The 19,352-nt window shown below is 45.0% G+C and overlaps 1 protein-coding gene across 2 annotated transcripts in view; it reads right to left on the bottom strand.

Moving 5' to 3' along the window:
* ACAD11 (acyl-CoA dehydrogenase family member 11) overlaps positions 1–19,352 on the bottom strand; it is a 246,609-nt gene that overhangs the window by 129,972 nt on the left and 97,285 nt on the right. The gene's annotated exons all lie outside the window — the stretch shown is intronic.

The raw sequence follows: 19,352 nt of genomic DNA, 5'->3' as shown, positions 1-19,352 counted from the left end.
AGTGAGCATTCCCACCAGAGGTGAAGGAGATTGCCATTTGACTGATGGCATCTCCAACACTGATCAGGAATAGATCTATCTGTTTTGTGTAGGAGAGAGAGCGTGCGATACCACCGGGATATAATTTTATAGTTGTTTCCCTGTATGGAAACATTAATGGACCCTTTGTGAACATTTCGGGTAATTTTCTCCTATTGAGCATCAGAGATTTCTATGTGTAGGTTCTGAGCCCAAGCATTAAAGGCTTTCCCTTCAATGGCTTTTATATTGTTCCAGAGTATGTTATGCATAGTTGATATAACGTGATGTTGGGGATTTGAACTAATACATAGTTTTTCAAAAGGGGTTGGTGTGGCACAGAAATTATGAATGCGATGGGTAGATTGTATAAACTGTTCAAGTTGCAGGTAATCCCAAGCTGTTAAATGAAAGTTAGCTTGTTGTGAATTAAGGTTTTTGTAAGGGGGGAGTTTACAGTTGTGGAGAAGATGAATAATCAGCAATCCGATATCCGGTTTCTCATTGGAACATGGGTGCTTAATTAGTCCTGGTGGAAACTCTGGATTCTTTAAATGGGGGTATCTTCTATTCTGAAACCAAAGATAAATTATACCAGAACTGGAAAAAAAACCTGCTGCCGCTGAATACGTTATATTAACTAGTACAACATAGGCTTGTAAAAATATAATATTTGCTAGAATGTGGTACACATATACTTTTTTCTTTTAAACAAAAACCTTTACAAGAAAAACTTTTATATATAAAGTATAGTTTAGTGTTTGGAATTTTAAACATTTTACTCAAGTATATTCAATGTATCTGATAGAAAAGCTCAACAACAAAAAAAAAGAAAAGGTTTATAAGGTCACAGACTTTTTACATTACATGCACATTTTTCAATAAACACAGATTCCCTTTTTATTAATCAGGTCCTTGCTGTTTAAAGTAACTTGGAACAATTTTTCCAGTAAAAATGCCTAACAAATGTGTGTTTTTCCCAAAAAACAACATCAATTAAACGAGCTGGGCAAATCCCAGCAGCTGGGCAAATCTCTTAGAATATTTAAAGTATAAACGTTCCAAAACTTCCAAAAGACACTAAAGAGCTTTGATTCTAAATAGCACATTGACCGAATATTCTTCTTTAATATCATTATTTGTCCTGCTATGGAAGGCTTATGGGTGGGGAGGAAGGTTAAAGGAAAGTCATGTCAAATTTAAGATCTTTGTTTTAATTTATAGTAGGGAAACTACATACACTGAGTGAAGTCACGTACACAACATAAAGTGGATTTAGGCAAAGGAACCAGATTTTACAGATGTAAACTGAGATTTTATTTGTTGGCTTGAGTGTTTGCACCTTGTCATTGCACTTTGTGTTTTCCTGATATGTCCAGCAGTTCTATCCACTTTACATGTATAGCATCTTTCAACCTGAGCTGTGTTTAGTAGAGCATTGGGAATTAAGTATTTGTTGATTTGCATTAATACTCACATATTTTTAGAGAATAAAATGTCCGTTGTTCGAATTTTTTATGTCATGCGATAATTTCGCAGCCGTTTTTCAAACTCAATCTTTTTGGAAAAAATATACTTTAATGAATTTTAATGCAAAAAACATAATATATAACCCATTTTTGGTAAAATATAAAAGATTTTAAGCCGAGTAAATAGATACCTAACACGTCACGCTTTAAATTTGTGCACGCTTTTTGAATGGCGACAAACTATGATACTTAAAAATCTCAATAGGCAACACTACATTTTTTACAGGTTACCAGTTTAGTGTTACCGCTTGTGGTGATACCTCACATGTGTGTAACGAACGCTGTTTACATATGCGCGCGTGTTTGCATTCCTTTTTAGCTGCTCGGATCCCTTTCATCAGAAAGAGAATCACTGGCTGAAAAAAGCATTACCGGGGGTTATGGCTGACAGTTGCAGACATAGCCCTGGTAAACAGCTTCAAAACAGCAACATATATGTACGTATTAAACAAGCAAAAAGTTAGGGGAGCAAACCCTGAACATGTATTTCTAAAGCTGGTGCAGCTATGAACCAAGCGACATGCATATTAAAAAAAAAGAACACATGAAAAAGAAATGACTATCAAATATGAAGACAATCCATAAATAAAAATGGGGATTATCAAATAAGTCCATATAAAAAATATATGCCAAGTGCATATAAAAGGTCCTTAATCGTGATCCAAGGTAAAGTGCTGGAGTGCCAAAATATATATAAGGTGCTTCAAAGTGATAAGGTGCCCATCTCGGTTCCCCACTCACCAAATTGCCAATATATAGAAGCCTTGAATGATATTGCACAGTAGCCTTTAATGCCAGGATCTTTAGGGAAATTTCGCCAATATGACCTTCGATAAGTAAATGGGTCCGCTTCCGCTTCCACCATTAGATAAAGAAAAGGCCGTACATGGTGAAGTATGTATTGACTATTTTATTTCCGCCATATAGCCAAGGGAATACTTACAAGCATAAAAGATTGTTAGGCATGTACAATAGGAACTCGTGTTCGCAGCTCTCGGCGTGCGTTCCACGAGCAGGAAGTTCCTGACCGGAAGTGACGTTCCGTCTTGTCCGCAACTGGAAATACGTCAATGCGTTTCGCCGTCAATCACAGCGTTTTCAAAGACATCACTTCCTGTTTGCAGACGCTATTTATATCGTAGCCCATCAATCGTCATATCCGAATTATATTATTTTGGAATTAATATATTGCTCAAAACCTTTCAATTTAACTGCTGGGATTGGTATATTGGCACTACCATCCGCACTATGATAGGCATATATAAATTTCAGTCTATTCATCTATGACAATTGTTACGTCCGGGCATCACTTCCTGTTTACAATGCTAATAATCTATTCTGTTTCTAATTACTAAAAATCATTATATATTATGCATATATTACATAAAAACCAATGTTTTATTACATATTCATTAAAAAACTTGTATTATGCATAAATTACTAATAAATGACATGTTAAAAACCTTTTTATAAAATATAAAAAAATAAAATATATATAAAAAAATATAGTAAAAAATTAGGAATCTGATTTTTAGTGATAGTGGTGTCAATATTGAGTATAATGATATCAATAATATCAATATTTGATACTGAATACATGTTCCTATATTTAGGGATAATTTATTATGAGGAGACTATGAGCATTTAATTTAAGGAGGTAAATTGAAAATATTATATTATCATGTTTAACCAAGATATTGGGTTAAGATGTATATTTTAAACTAATCGCTTGGGAGGAAGGAAATTGGATATATATGTGAGAAAGGAGGGTAGGACAATTTTTTTTACACATAAAGTATTAAAATATTAAATATTACCAATTAGATAAAAAGCAATTTACATCTACATCTACATTCAATCCTTTAGGTTTACTGATAGAGTACAGGTGTGTGTTGTGTGTGTGTGTGGGGGGGGGGGGGGGGTGCTCAACCACAGAAGTCTGGTCAGACCGAATACATAATAAACAAGCAAAAAGTTAGGGGAGCAAACCTTGAACATGTATTTCTAAGGGTTAGAGAGGCTGGATCCCAGCAAGGAGTGTTGTCTCCAAGGGTTAGAGAGGCTGGATCCATCCTTTTTTATGGATAGTGTAGGACCCACTGACAATGGGGTACTTTGACGTAGTGGTGGGCTTGAGCACGATATGGCCATATGGTGGGACCAAATCCCCATTTTTATTTATGGATTGTCTTCATATTTGATAGTCATTTCTTTTGCATGTGTGCGCTATTCTTTTTTAATATATATTTACGTATTGCTGTCTTAAAGTGGATATTATGCAATAAAGGATAAACTGCCAGTTACTAATAAACACATTGCAAAATAAATTAATGATACATTAGGAAAGTTATTATAAGACTGACCTGAGAGAAATTTGTGGCTGTTAAAATTTTTTACCACATTCTGTATGCCAAGGGAAAATGTGTTTGCAAAGTGAACAGCCTGTTTGCCTTTAGTAACCACAATGACTTCAAAACTCTCAGAGGCACTGAACTTGAACAAATATGCAAATTTGGACTGATATCATTCTGACATTCTAATTTACATATTTATTCTTGGTCTGTGAGAAAGTGTTGAATTCGGTGAACAATAACAGTTCTGTATTTCTCTCAAAATAGGTTTCCCTGAAACCCCTTTCTTAGTTTTATATTAATATTTAGTGACTGGAAGTTTGAACACCACTCGGCAACCGGGAGTGAGTTTAAAGGCCCGTGCTGCCACCAACCTAAGCCTTACGTCAGTGGCAGCAGAAGGGTTAAAGGGCCAAAATGCTCAGCAAAGTCTAAGGTTAACAATAGCTATCTACAGAAATGTGAAGCGTTAAAATTCTGTAGAAACATGTTGGCTTGGTTTGTAAAGGTGGCAAGCTGTGCAGCTGCATAAGGGCCATCTGGAACCTAGAGGCCTGTTTATACTAAATATGTATGTATGCTGGGAATCCCTTCCCCCTGACATGTACTGTAGAACTAGAAACTGCTCCCTTGTATGGCAGATGAAAAGGGGATGCACAATAGTGATGCTAGCTTTGTAATACCCAAGTAGTGACCAGTAACGTGGAGCTCATCACTTTGTGTTTGACAGGCATGCAGAGATCCAGAATGATCCCCCCCCCCCCCCAAATTCCTTGTGATACCATTTGTACTGGAAAAATGGGGGGTCCTTTCTCTAACTGCCTATTATAAACCATGAGAGTATCACAATGACTGTTTTAAAAAAAAAAAAACATTTATACTCACCTAGGTGGATGCAGCAGCGATCTGTCCCCCACCGACTCTGCACCGAGAGCCGAGCGATCAAAGACCGTTGATTGCCCAGTTCTCAGCATTCTGTGAGCAGAGAGCTGGGGACTGTCAGTCTCTGTCTCTTGGAGCACTGGGCTGTGGAGGGGGCGAGAGGGGCTGGCTCAGGCTCTCAGCAGATTGCTGAGAGGCTGAGCCAACTGTTGGTCCAGACTTCTGAGCAGATCCCAAACATATGGTCAAGATCTTTTCAGAGCCTGGACAGGCTCTGTGACGTCAGCCGACAGCAGGCTTCGGCCCTCTGTCGGTTGAAAACAGATCACAGGAGTGCAGAACGAAATGCACTTCTGTGATCTATAGAAGTATAGGCAAAATAGCTTTGACTATACTTCTCCTTTAATCTGTATCAATCTATCTACAAAGTGAATAGGTGTTGATACCTGGGCAGCAGTTGAATGAGTATCCCATCAATTGGTCTTGCACAGGGACTTTTTGTTGACTATGACCGCCACTGCAAACATAGAGAATCAATATGGAAGATATTCCATTCTTACCCTAGTAAACTCAGCCAAGAGACAGAAGGAGGGGTTCAGATGACTTACAGACAAAAGGGTCAGTCTACTAAGGGCAAAAAAGCTGTTCACTTTGCAGGGGAATTTTCCCTAAGCTCAGTGAATGTGGTAAAAATGTGTATTTTGCTCACTTGCATCATCACATCATGTGCAATGCAAGTGATCGGGTATTCTTTGCAGAGTTTCACTTCATTCTCTTAGCTAGGGGAAAATTCCCTTGCAAAGTGAACAGCCCATCAGTCTTTAGTAAATTAACCCCATAAAATTTTACCAGGTCTGTCAGGTAAACCTCATATGTGAGTAAGGATTCTAATCAGACTCATCAGTCGAGCCAAAAATAAGGCAAATATGCTTCTACAGAATTTTCATGCTCTTTATAAATAATAAACCCTTGTTCTTTCCTTTCCAAGTAACTGAATGTATTCGTATTAGAAGCGGTATGACAGCAGGAAGGAAATACCTAATACTATGATCTCATACTAAAAAAGGATTTGATAAAAACACAATTGAAGACTTTACTGAATCTGGCTGCAACTCTTCGTTCATGGCTGCCACAGAATGTTTCAGCAATAAGTGTACATGACAACTCACTTTTATGCTTCATTTTGTTATGTATACAGTAAATGTATGTGTTATGGTCTGCTAGTTCCAAGTCAGACCTGGAGATGTAAATCAGGGATTAATTTAATCCACTGCATAACGTAGTAAAATACAAATGCATACAAACTGAGACTTCTGTAGCTTACTGAAATACTGAACAGGTTTTGGTTTCCTTTCTTGGTAAACAGGATTAAACATTAGGGGATTTTTTTTTTTTTTGGGAAACATTACCCCTGCCATTGTGCAACTTTTCTTACTTGGCTACAAGTTGATTGAGTGTTTGTGGCTTTGTAACTTTGCCATGCAGGGTGCTTACACAGGTACCATAGGGGGTAGCTGGATTTCCACAGTGATGCAGTAGTGATGTAAGGGTCATAATGAGGATCCCCATTTCCACAGTGATGCAGTAGTAATGTAAGGGTCATAATGAGGATCCCCATTTCCACAGTGATGCAGTAGTGATGTAAGGGTCATAATGAGGATCCCCATTTCCACAGTGATGCAGTAGTAATGTAAGGATCATAATGAGGATCCCCATTTCCACAGTGATGCAGTAGTGATGTAAGGGTCATAATGAGGATCCCCATTTCCACAGTGATGCAGTAGTGATGTAAGGATCATAATGAGGATCCCAATTTCCACAGTGATGCAGTAGTGATGTAAGGATCATAATGAGGATCCCAATTTCCACAGTGATGCAGTAGTGATGTAAGGGTCATAATGAGGATCCCCATTTCCACAGTGATGCAGTAGTGATGTAAGGATCATAATGAGGATCCCCATTTCCACAATGATGCAGTAGTGATGTAAGGTTCATAATGAGGATCCCCATTTCCACAGTGATGCAGTAGTGATGTAAGGGTCATAATGAGTATCCCCATTTCCACAGTGATGCAGTAGTGATGTAAGGATCCTAATGAGGATCCCCATTTCCACAGTGATGCAGTAGTGATGTAAGGGTCATAATGAGGATCCCCATTTCCACAGTGATGCAGTAGTGATGTAAGGGTCATAATGAGGATCCCCAGAGCACAGCAAAGAATCAGGCATCCGAGACATGTTGTAGTATATTGGAATATGAAAACTCTTCAGCTACTGGAGCGCTTGAAGAGAGTTATTCAACCTTAAAGTGCAACTCGACTTCTGCTTAGAACAAATATCCTTCTGGCTGTTTTTTTACATTATTTTGATTTCAACAAAGTTTGTTGCATATTCCTACCTTTCTCTGTTCTGATTGAAATTATCTTCGTTACACTAGTGGATAAATGTACTAAATAATGATCACCATGCACTGCATCACTGAGGGGAAGATCTGAAATTAAGGGAAGCTCTGCTGATTTCTATCATCCAAACATGTGCAACCAAAAATGCTGTATTTTCTTTGCATGTCCCCCTCAGATCTATAGTGACTACACTTCCAATGCACTTGCAGTGTACAGTGAATTTACCTTTGGCAAAAAAAAAAAAAACAATGTCCCTTATTCCAAAATGAGAGGGTCTGCACTCATTATAACCACCTGAGCAAATCTCAGTGTTCTAATAAAAAAAGATGCAGTGTCTATATCCCTTTAGTAGTCAAGCTTTATGAAAGCTCCCACTATTGCTTTCTCAATGAGATTTCATATTGGCAGAGGGTGCCCAAAAAAATCAGTGAGACAATTACAAGAAGTACGAAATTACATTGCTGGGGGCATTTTCAACAGCAATGGTGTAAAGAACATCATATTGCATGTTTTTAGTTTTAGATGACTTTAGATTTAAATAAATACTTTTTTTTAATACAATAAATTACAAATTAGCTTGTGACGCAAATTAAATACTTATAATAATGTTTTAAAGAAAGTTTTTAAACGTATTTATCTAAAGGGAAAAAAAATAGCAAAATACATGGTTGAAATACATATATTTAAATGGTTTTACTTTTCACAAGATTTTTATATCTCTTGTTCCAGTAATGAGATTTTTATCCAACCTTAATGAACAATAGAGCCAGGTGGGTGACTTTTTTCTACTATGGGTAAGCAATACAGCTCAATTGATGCAAGAAAAGTGATTCAGCGCTGCTACTATTACCCAAACTATATATGTGCCAAATAAGCAAATGTGCAAATAGCAATGACAATACACTCCTTTTGAATCCGTGCAATCAATTCAACAATTCAAATTAATTGGTGCAATCAAATGTCCAAATAAATAAGGATAATGTCCATTCAGTGCAACAATAAATAAGATATATAAAAAATATACAATTTATGAAAGTAGTGAAAAATTAATAGTGTCCGTTCAGTGCCAAATAAGAAAAGTGCCTCTGTGCTCCACTTGTTGCAATAAAGTTCCAGGTGCTCCCCCTGTGGTTCCCTGCTTACCACAGGATGCTTGTTAGCTGGCAGGAAGTATATATCCTTTATGTCACAACTCCTTGGAACACCACATTAGTTATCCAGTCACTTGGAGAGATCCTTATAGATGGCCATTTTCAAACCAAAAGTGCCCTCATAAAGACATAATGCCATCCATGGTGAAGTATGTTATAGTATTGCTTTTATTAATAAAAAAAAAACCTACTTACAATCGGTATAAATCAGATATACGGAGTGCGGCACGGTGGTTCGCTGCTCTCGCAGCGTGCGTTCCCATGGCTGGAAATGACGTCGTTCTAAGTCCGGTACGCTCAGCCAATCGCTAGAGGCATTTCGCCATCCAATCAGGCGTCTTCCGTAGCTCAATTCCCTATCCCCAGTCTGTTATCAGACAATGAAGAACAGTTATAAACTCATGTACAACCACAGAACTGAACTGATTGGCCTCTAGTGCTGCCCTTCTTCTCTCATTTCTACTGTAAAGAAAATTAATAGAGGCTGACACCAGGACAGTTTTATATGTACACCCTGGGTGCCTTTCAGTTTCTTTATCCCCTTTACTGCACATTGTACGAATATATGTAGCCTCATTGGACTGGGGTTTTCTTCCCCTGAGGAATATATACATATATCAGGGCTCAAAATTTCAAGTCCTGAGCTACTAGCGAGGCCTTAAGGGTTGCCCCACCTAACCCCTACCCTGCCCCGCCCCTAAATGCGCCCTCATAAATTATTTTATAAAATTACACTGTTAAATGTTTTTGCATGAATGCAGACGTTGCACAAATAAAACAGAATTTTTGTAAAATCTTACCTGTAAAATTCCTTTCTCTGAGTCCTCCGACAGTCGCTGCCTCCTCTAAGTCATCACTGTTGGGTATTGACTTCCGCTCCGTAGGAGTAGCTAGGCATATAGACTTAGTCAAAAGACAAAAGGCATTAGCATATACACACCCATGAGGGCTGTCCCATCTGGTCAATACCCCCCTGCATGACCACTCCCAACTCAGTTTGGTAGCATAGCAGTAGGTAATAAGAACCCCAAAAGAGGGGCGGGGGCGGGGGCGGCGACTGTTTGAGGACTCAGAGAAAGGAATTTTACAGGTAAGATTTTACAAAAATTCTGTTTTCTCTTACATCCTCCGACAGTCGCCGCCTCCTCTAAGTCATCACTGTTGGGATGTCCCAAAGCAGTATAGACATGAGGGGTGGGAGACGCAACCGTAGAAAAGGCAACGCAGTACCCACATCAGAGAAAGGAATCTTACACGCACCGTAAGAGAACCAACTGGGCAACAGAAAAAACAATGCTCAACAGGAGCAACAGCCCAGGAAAGCAAATGCCAACAGCCAGGGACCCAGAAAAAAACACAAGGGTCCATCATGGCACTGCCGCACTGAGACCCTTCGGCCAAAGGAGGCATCAGCTGATGCCAGAACATCTACTTTGTAGAATTTGGAAAAAGTGTGCACCGACGACCAAGTCGCAGCCTTGCACACCTGGGCCACCGAGGCCCTATGCCAATAGGCCCAGGACGCACTCACAGATCTGGTAGAGTGCACCCTAAAAGGGAAGGGTGGAACCCGTTCCTTCAAGGCGTAAGCCTGTTCAATGGTCTGTCTGATCCATTTGGCAATAGTCGCTGCGGATGCAGCCATGCCCTTCCGAGGTCCCTCAGGAAGGACAAAGAGGGAATCCGTTTTACGAAAAGATTCCGTGGACGACAGGTAAACCCTGATCGCCCTGACAACATCCAAGGAGTGCAGAGCAACCTCCTTAGGATGCTTAGGCTTCGTACAAAGCGAAGGCAGGACAATGTCCTCATTAACGTGGAACTCAGAGACCACCTTAGGAAGAAAGGAGGGCTGCGGACGCAAAACCACCTTATCCCGGTGAATCACCAAGTATGGAGAACGGCAAGATAATGCTGCCAGTTCCGACACTGCGAGCCGAAGTGATCGCCACCAAAAAGGCAACCTTCTTAGACAGCAGAGGCAACGAGATATCTCAAATGTTTTCAAAGGGAGCACATTGTAACACGGACAGAACCAAGTTCAAGTCCCACGGAGGTAAGGGCTCCTTCCTGGGAGGAGCCAAATGTCGCACACCTTGAATGAAGGTGCGAACCAGAGAATGAGACGCCACAGGGTGTTGGAAAAGAATAGCCAGGGCGGACCTTGATCGTGGCCAGCGCCAGGCGCTGGTCCACTCCCGCCTGGAGAAAAGCCAACACTCTCGACACCGAGTACGAGCGAGGGGAGAACCCCCTGGCCTCGCACCAGGCGAAGTAAGCCTTCCAGGTACGGTAATAAATCTTTCCAGAGGAGTTCTTTCTAGCCTTGACAAGAGTAGGGATGACCTCAGAGGAGAGACCCCTGTCCCTGAGGACCTGGGTCTCAACAGCCAGGCCGTTAAAGCCAGCGACTGTAAAGCAGGATGGAAGATCGGACCCTGAGACAGGAGATCTTCCCGCATGGGCAGCCGCCAAGGAGGCGCCACTGCCAGATAAACAACGTTGGCGTACCAGGACTGGCGTGGCCAGTCTGGAGCCACCAGAATCACCAGGTGCGGTTCCGAGGCTAGCCTGTGGAGAAACCTGGATAGCAACTGAATCGGGGGAAAGGCATACATCAGACGATACTGATGCCAAGGGGCCACCAACGCATCCGAGGCGACTCTGCCAGAGGATCGTGTGTTCTTGCCACGAACCTTTCCATCTTTTGGTTTAGTCGAGATGCGAACAGATCCACGTCCGGGGATCCCCACCTCGCACACAGCATTTGGAAGACCTCCGGGTGCAGGGACCATTCCCCCTGGTCCAGGGTCTGGCGGCTCAGATAGTCAGCCTGCCAATTCTCCACACCTGGAATGTGAACTGCTGATATCGCCGGGACATGAGACTCGGCCCACGATAGAATGTCGGTCACCTCCCGGGCCGCACGAGCACTCCTGGTGCCCCCTTGGTGGTTGATGTAAGCCACCGCGGTCGCATTGTCCGTCTGTACTCAGACAGGTAGGCCCTGAAGACGGTCCGACCACTGGAAGAGACAGAGTTTTATCGCTAGCAATTCCAGCACATTTATCGGGAGGGAGGACTCCTCCTCCGACCAAGTGCCCTGGGCAGACAGGTTGCCCAGGACTCCACCCCAGCCCGACAGGCTGGCATCCGTGGTAATCACCATCCACACCAACGGACGGAAGGGAAGGACTTGCCTTCTGCCACCGACGGGGACTGGAGCCACCACAGAAGAGCCAATCTGGTCTGACGACTCAAGGAGACACTCAGATCCAGGGACTGAGGCAGTCTGTCCCACCTGGCCAGGATCTCCGTCTGGAGAGCCCGCGTGTGAAACTGAGCAAAGGGTATCGCCTCGAAGGCTAATACCATCAACGCCAGAGACCTCATACAGGTTCTGAGTGACGAGGACGGGTTGTCCCTGAGGGACCTGATTTCGTCCTGCAAGGTCCGGAGCTTGTCCTCCGGCAAGAACACCTTTGCCTGAGCAGAGTCCAGAATCATTCCCAGATAGGGAAGACGAACCGATGGAGACAACGCCGACTTTTGAATTTGATGGTCCATCCGAACTCCTGGAGCGCCTGTACCGTGGTGGACAGATCGCGCACTAGGTCCTGGCTGGCACGTGCCCTCAGAAGGAGATCGTCCAGGTAGCCCAAGACCGCAATGCCCTGTGCCCTCAGTAGGCCCAGAACCTGAAATCTGTCCCGGTGAGGCACCGGGACAATCATCCCAAGAGCAAGAAGGTCCTGTACCGCCTGGTGCAGGTCCTGCAGACACCCCAGAGGCAAGTGAAGATTTGAGGGAAAAAATCTGTCCGCCGGCCTGGAAAGGAATTCGATCTTGTATCCCGATCGAATGATTTCCTGAACCCACCTGTCCGATATCCGGAGCAGCCAAGGTTGTAGGAAACCGCGCAAATGTCCCCCCACCCCTGAAATGGGTGAGGGCGCCCCCTCAGGCAGAGGCGGACTGACCCGCCGAGCCGGATTGCCGGACTTCTGCTTACCCGCCCAGGGCTTCTTCTGGTTGCCCTGGGCCTTGAAGGGCTTGCCCTTGGATTGGTTCCCGAAAGGCACGAAAGGACCCCTGATTGGATCTAGGCGCAGAACCCCGCTTGCCTCGAAAGGACTTGTTCTTCGGGTTCTGGGGCAGCATAGTGCTCTTGCCCCCCGTGACGCCTTTCACCAGGGTATCCAACGCCTCGCCAAAAAGGCGAGAGCCAGCATAGGGAAAATCAGCAACAGTTTTCCGTGAGGACTGGTCGGCCGACCAGCTATTCAGCCATATCAGTTGCCGGGTTAAGCACCGCGACACTAGAGAGGCGAGCCACTAAAGGGGCCTCATTCAAGGCCGCATCACACAAATACATGACTCCATGGTGGATCTGATCCACCATTTCCAGCCGAGCAGACAGAACACCATCAGACACGAGATTGCTCCTAAGCATCTTAGTCCAATCAGCCACCGACTGAGCCACCAAAACGGACGCGAAAACAGGTTTGAGCAACGAACCCGCCACCGTGTAGGAATGGCGGGCTAGAGACTCCAACCGCCGGTCCATAGGGTCCCGGAACACCGGAGTATCCTCGGAAGGAACCAAGGTAGCCTTGTTTAACACGGCCACAGTGTGATCTACCTGTGGAGGCACACACCATCGTGATTCCGTAGCCGGCGCAAAAGGATAAAGCAATTTGAACCGACTAGGTACCAGGAATGGACGTTTCAACGTGCGCCACATTTCATTAACAGTGTAATGAAATTCAGTGGGGCAGGGAAAAACCTGCGCCGACTTGCGGGTCCTGTGCGTCCCAAACGAGGACACAACGCCCGGAGGACTGGGCTCATCCTCCAAATGTAAAGTTTCCTTAACAGAAACAATTAACTCATCCATGGTCGCCCGTTCTTCAGGCGACCCCGGGGAGGAGGTATCAACCCCCTCCACCTCAGCCTCCCCCTCAGACCCCGGGGGGTCCAAGGATGAGCGGGACCCTGAAAAGGGCACGCTCGCAGCAGCAGCCATATCACCAACTGAATCAGAGGAGAGAGACAATCTAGCCCTCTTTTTTTGCAGCACGTTCAGCCATCAGCATTTCCATATTAGACACCAAAGTTGCCACCACAGCAGCCAAATCAGGTCCTGGGGGACCAGAGCTGGGGGGAATTTGCTATCCTGAGAATCCTTTGCTCAAGGTTACAGAAAAAAACAGTGCAATAAAATGTGTACAGCCCCTTTAAAATCGCTGCGGAATGCGCAGCCCCCCTCTACAGCTACAGTGACAAAGACCCCCAAAAGGAGAAGAGAAAACTGAGCCAGAAGCGATAATACAGAGGAAAATTGAGAGCGATAACCTGCAGAGCCCGCAGAGTGTTGCTACCGATGTCCTGCTGCAGAGGAAAAGGAAGTGCTGCTGAAGTAGGCTGAACTATAGACTGCCAGACTTAGGGAAAATAGCTGCCCCATAGGAATGCATTGGAGGCTACGCCAGCCAAAATGGCCACCGAACATGCGGTCGGACCGATCGTCCACCTCCCACAAAATGGCGGCGGATGGCGCCAAAATAACATGCAGTATCGCCCACAGAGAAGCTATACATGCCTGCCCATTATAAAGATGGCGGACCGCGTGAATTCACGCCGCTGCGGTCGCCACACAAAAAAACGTCTGCACCCCCAACAATGCACCGAAGTGACACAGGGAAGGAGACCCCCAGAAAAGCATACAGATCTGCACAAGCGATCCCCACAGGGACCGCATCAGGGAGTCACAAAGGCACAGACATGGGGAACACACAGCAACACAGACTGCCACCCCAGACAGAGGCCCCACACAGAAGTACTTACCTGTACCAGATGGCGTGGGATGCCTCTATGAACGGAAAACCGCTGTCCTCATCTGACAGGGAGTGCCGTGAGCCAGGGACATGACACTGCAGCATCGCTGATGTGTCCTGCGAGGTAGCCACCTCACGGCTGCATCCCTGCGGCGAGCAGGGATGGGTCGTTCGTAATGCCAGGGCGAACTATAGCTGAATGCTCGATGTCGGGCTGGGGGTCCATCTGACCCTTCTGCCCTGGAGCACCAGGGCGGTCAGTCCGAATCCCAGCACCGCATGATCCGTCTTCATCCGAAGAAACGACTAACACTAGAAGCTGACAAAATAAACAGCTAGTAAAGTAAGAAAAAAACTGACATTTTCAAAGAAAATCAAATAAAAGATTAGGAAGTCTGAGACTGAAGCCCCAGCACAGGGAAGCCTGACTACTCCTGACGCTAGGCAGATTAAAACTGGGTTGGGAGTGGTCATGCAGGGGGGTATTGACCAGATGGGACAGCCCCCATGGGTGTGTATATGCTAATGCCTTTTGTCTTTGGACTAAGTCTATATGCCTAGCTACTCCTACGGAGCGGAAGTCAATACCCAACAGTGATGACTTAGAGGAGGCGGCGACTGTTGGACGTAAGAGAAATATTAATAACAACTTTATCAGTGTCCATCAGTGCAGCCTCACTAGTGCCCATGAATGCAGCCTCACCAGTGCCCATCAATGGATCCTCATCAATGCCCAACAATGCAGCCTCACCAGTGCCCATCAATACAAACCTCACCTGTGCCCATCAATGCAACCTCAACTGTGCCCATCAATGCAACCTCAACTGTGCCCATCAATGCAGCCTGATCAGTGCCCATCAATGCTGCATCATCAGTGCCCATCAATGCAGCTTCGCCCGTGCCCATCAATGCAGCCTCACCCATGCCCATTAGGCAGCCTCACTAGTGTCCATCAATGCAACCTCACCTGTGCCCATCAATGCAGCCTGATCAGTGCCCATCAATGCAGCCTCACCTGTGTCCATCAATGCAGTCTCACCTGTGCCCCTCAATGCAGCCTAACGTGTTCCCCCCAATGCAGCCTAACGTGTACCCCTCAATGCAGCCTCACGTGTGCCTGTCAATGCAACCTCACTTGTGCCCCTCAATGCAACCTCACTTGTGCCCCTCAATGCAACCTCACTTGTGCCCCTCAATGCAACCTCACTTGTGCCCCTCAATGCAACCTCACCTGTGCCCCTCAATGCAACCTCACCTGTGCCCCTCAATGCAGTCTCACCTGTGCCCCTCAATGCAGTCTCACCTGTGCCCCTCAATGCAGTCTCACCTGTTCCCCTCAATGCAGTCTCACCTGTGCCCCTCAATGCAGTCTCACCTGTGCCCCTCAATGCAGTCTCACCTGTGCCCCTCAATGCAGTCTCACCTGTGCCTTTTATTGCAGCCTTACCAGTGCAGGGGAAGAGAGAGGAAAGGCGGCCAGATAATCAGAGCGGGGATCGCTGCACTGTAATATCTTTCATTTGAATTGCCGGGCGCTCAGCTTCACACACAGTCATGCCTCCTGGCCTGGCTCCTATGATAGACGTCACACGTACCTGCGGTGTTCTGTCTATCAAAGGAGCCAAACCAGGAGGCGAGACTGTGTGTGAAGCTGAGCGCCCGGCAATTCAAATTAAAAATGTTACAGTGCAGCGATCCCCGCTCTGATTATCTGGCCGCCTTTCCTCTTCCCTCCTCTCTCGCCCTCAATCATTTTCCACTCGAAAATGCGAGCAGGCGAGTGGAAAATTTGAGGGCTGCATATATGCATACCTCGCTTTGTGCTGGGAGCATGCCGCACTCTGAGAGCCCAGGTCTTGCACTAACGATCGAGACCTGGGACTCCCAGTTCCAGGTCACCTGATCACTGTAATAGCCTCTGATTGGCTATCAGAATGATCAGTCACTGTTTGCAAACCCCTGTGTTTACTTCCTCTTCTGAATGGAGAGGAAAATACGTTGTAAAAAAAAAAAAAAAAAAAAAGCTTTAAAAAGAAATAAAAAGAGTAGATAGATCAAGGTTAGATTTAGGTCAGTGTCAAGGGTTTGGTCAGGGTCAAAGATTGAGGTCAAAGGACAGGGTCAGTATATTTTTGTTTTTATTTTTTTTAATTAAGCATTTTTAAAGTAATAGTGTTTTCGGTAGAATAACAAAAAGGAAAATGCACACCATTCTTTCTGGGCGCTACTATGGGTACAAACAACAACAACTAACATACACATATGTGGTATCTATGTGATTGTCAGGAGCAGGAGAATTTTTTTTGGGTTAGTTGTGACGATATATACAGATTTGCGATTGTCAGGAGCAGGAGAATATTTTTGGGTTAGTTGTGACGATCTGATCGAATCCTCCATGCATCCCTATTGGGCAGCGGGTGTCATCTATCCGATTCCGATCCTGTCCGTGAAATCCGGACGGATAGAAACCCTATTTTCCATCCGTCTGGAGGATGGGATCGGATGAGAGCGGACAGGCGGTCAGTTCTCATTCGATCTCCCCATAGAGGACAGCGGGGATATGACAGCTCCATCTCTGCACACAGAGCGGAGACGGAGCTGTCATCTGCCTGCTCAGCGGGGATCGGCGGATCAATTCCCCGCTGAGCAGAACAGACTCTGTCGGGCGGTGCGCTCCCGTGTGAAAGGGGCCTTAAGGCTGCTTTCACACTATCCGTCCGTCGGACGGATTCCATTTTTCTCAGCGGGGGATCGAGCCGCCGATTCCCCGCTGAGCAGGAGGATGACAGCTGTGTCTCCGCGCTGTGTGCAGAGACACAGCTGTCAGTTCCCCATGCATCTCTATGGGGGAAATCGGATAGGAATGGACCGCTGACATCCGATCCCCCATAGAGATGCATGGGGGGACCGTTCAGATCCGGCAAAAAAACGGACAGGCGGATCTGAACGGTCCGCCTGTGTGAAAGGGGCCTAATAGGCCATACACACTATCAGATTATCTGAAGACTTTGGTCTGTAGACTTACCAAAACCATATAATATGAGGTCAAACCTAAACACTTTCAATTTGTATGCAATCCGGCAGGCCCTTGCACTACATAGAAAAGGTAAATCTGAAGGAAAAAGTCTTCAGATAATCTGATAGTGTGTATGGCCCTTAAGAGAGTGCTCCTAATCTCAGCTCACTACCTGTATAGGAGACAACTGGGAGCCAGAAATCTTGCTGATTGATAGGAGATCAAATACTTATTTCTCTCATTAAAATGCAAATTAATTTATAAATATTTTGAAATGCGTTTTCTAGATTTTTATGCTGTTATTTTGTCTCTCACTGTTAAAACAAACCTACCATTAGCCCCGGTTCACACTAGGGCGACCTGTGAGGCGACCTGGTCGCCTCACAGGTCGCCGCAGGTCGCCTCCCATAGGAAAGCTGCGGACCCGTTCTAATAGGAGCGACACAAGTCGCTCCGACCTAGAAAAAGGGTCCGGAGCTTCTTTGGGGCGACCAGGAGGCGACCGCCATAGACTTCAATGTTATGAAGTCCGTGGCGGCCGCTCCGAGGTCGCGGCGCTAGTAAAAATAGATGTTTGTAAGGGTCCTTTCACACGGGCATTCCGTATGTCCGTTTTTCATCCATCCGTTTGCGGATGAAAAACGGACATAATGTATGTCTATGGGCTAGCGGACGTTAGCGGATGACCATCCGCTGACATCCATTTTGCGTCCGTTCCGTTAAGTTCCATTTTTTGCAACGCAAGAGAACCCTATTTTCCTTCTGTTTTAAAAAACGGAACAGATGCAAAAACGGATGTCAGCGGATGTTATAGACATACATTATGTCAGTTTTTCATCTGCAAACGGATGGATGAAAAACGGACATATGGAACGGACCCTACAAAAGTGACATCCGTGTCCGTTTAAAAAAAAAAAATAAAATCATCCCCGGGTACCTGCTCTTACCTCCCCCCCACGACCCTCTCCTACTTACCTGATTTCCTGTCAACCCAGCCCCCGGCATACCTAATTAAGTGATATACCTTTGTTTTGGCTGCGACCCCTTCTGTGGGGGGGTCCATGCACGCATTGTGACCTAGGCCACATCTACAGTTAGTGCGTACCCTCAATGCTTCTCAGACGGGACGCCGGGTCGATCCCATATACGTATCACATTGTTACCTGTTACTTGATTGTTATATGCTGCAGTTCTATATTTCAATGCGACTTGTTTTATCACGGCATGTACCTAATCTTTCCACCGCATGTTACTGTACCGTATTTCTTTTGCCTTCAATAAAAACCGTTTAAAAAAAAAAGAAAAAAAATTACTGAACGGAAAAAAAAAACGGAGCTGACCATGTGAAAGGACCCTAACTGCTAAAACTAAGAGCCGGTTCACACTAGCGCGACTTGTCAGGCGACTTGTCAGCCTGACAAGTCACGCTCCCTCGCGGTCCATTGACCGCTACAGGACCCATTCTAATAGGAGCGACACAAGTCGCTCCGACTTGGAAAAAGGGTCCTGTACTACTTCGGGGCAACCTCGGAGCGACTTGCATAGACTTCCATTATGTGAAGTCCCTGCAAGTCGCTCCGAAGTCGTGGTGCATGGTAATGCACAAGTCGCCCCCGAAGTAGTAAGGAGTCGTGTCGCTTTAGTGTGAACCGGCTCTTAAAGAGCTTTATTTGACATCAGCAACACATTAGCATTTTGTGCTATAGATCGGTTTATAAATACTCCATAAATTACTATATATGATCAGCTGTTAGAATTCAAACCAGGATGAAATTGACTTTGCTGTTTAAGTGATGTGCATCATTAACAACTGACTTGCTTTTTTAATAAAAATATTGTTTTATCGCAGTGCTGCTCATCTCCTGCAGGCTCTTTCAGCCATTTCCTGCCCACATGTACTCGTTCCAGCACAGGCTGCAAATCATTGCTCTGGAAAGGCTTCATGATCATAGCAATGGCAGATCACGTCTGTGCAATGGGTGTTGCCAAGGCCACTTGCGGCTTCCATCCGAGGCGCATATGACAGCGTGACAATACAGGAGCACAAATGGCAGAGATGTGTCACTCCATAAGAGGAAGTGTCTGAACTATGACCTTTATGGCATGAAAACCAGGTACTCTTTTAATAAAAAAAGACTGGAAACTATTTAAATTGACATTAACATGA

The sequence above is a fragment of the Pelophylax lessonae genome (assembly GCF_965119305.1).
Source record: "Pelophylax lessonae genome assembly, chromosome: 5".
NCBI lineage: Eukaryota > Metazoa > Chordata > Amphibia > Anura > Ranidae > Pelophylax > Pelophylax lessonae.
Note: the sequence above shows the minus strand (reverse complement) of the source record. Positions and strands in the feature narration are given on the sequence as shown.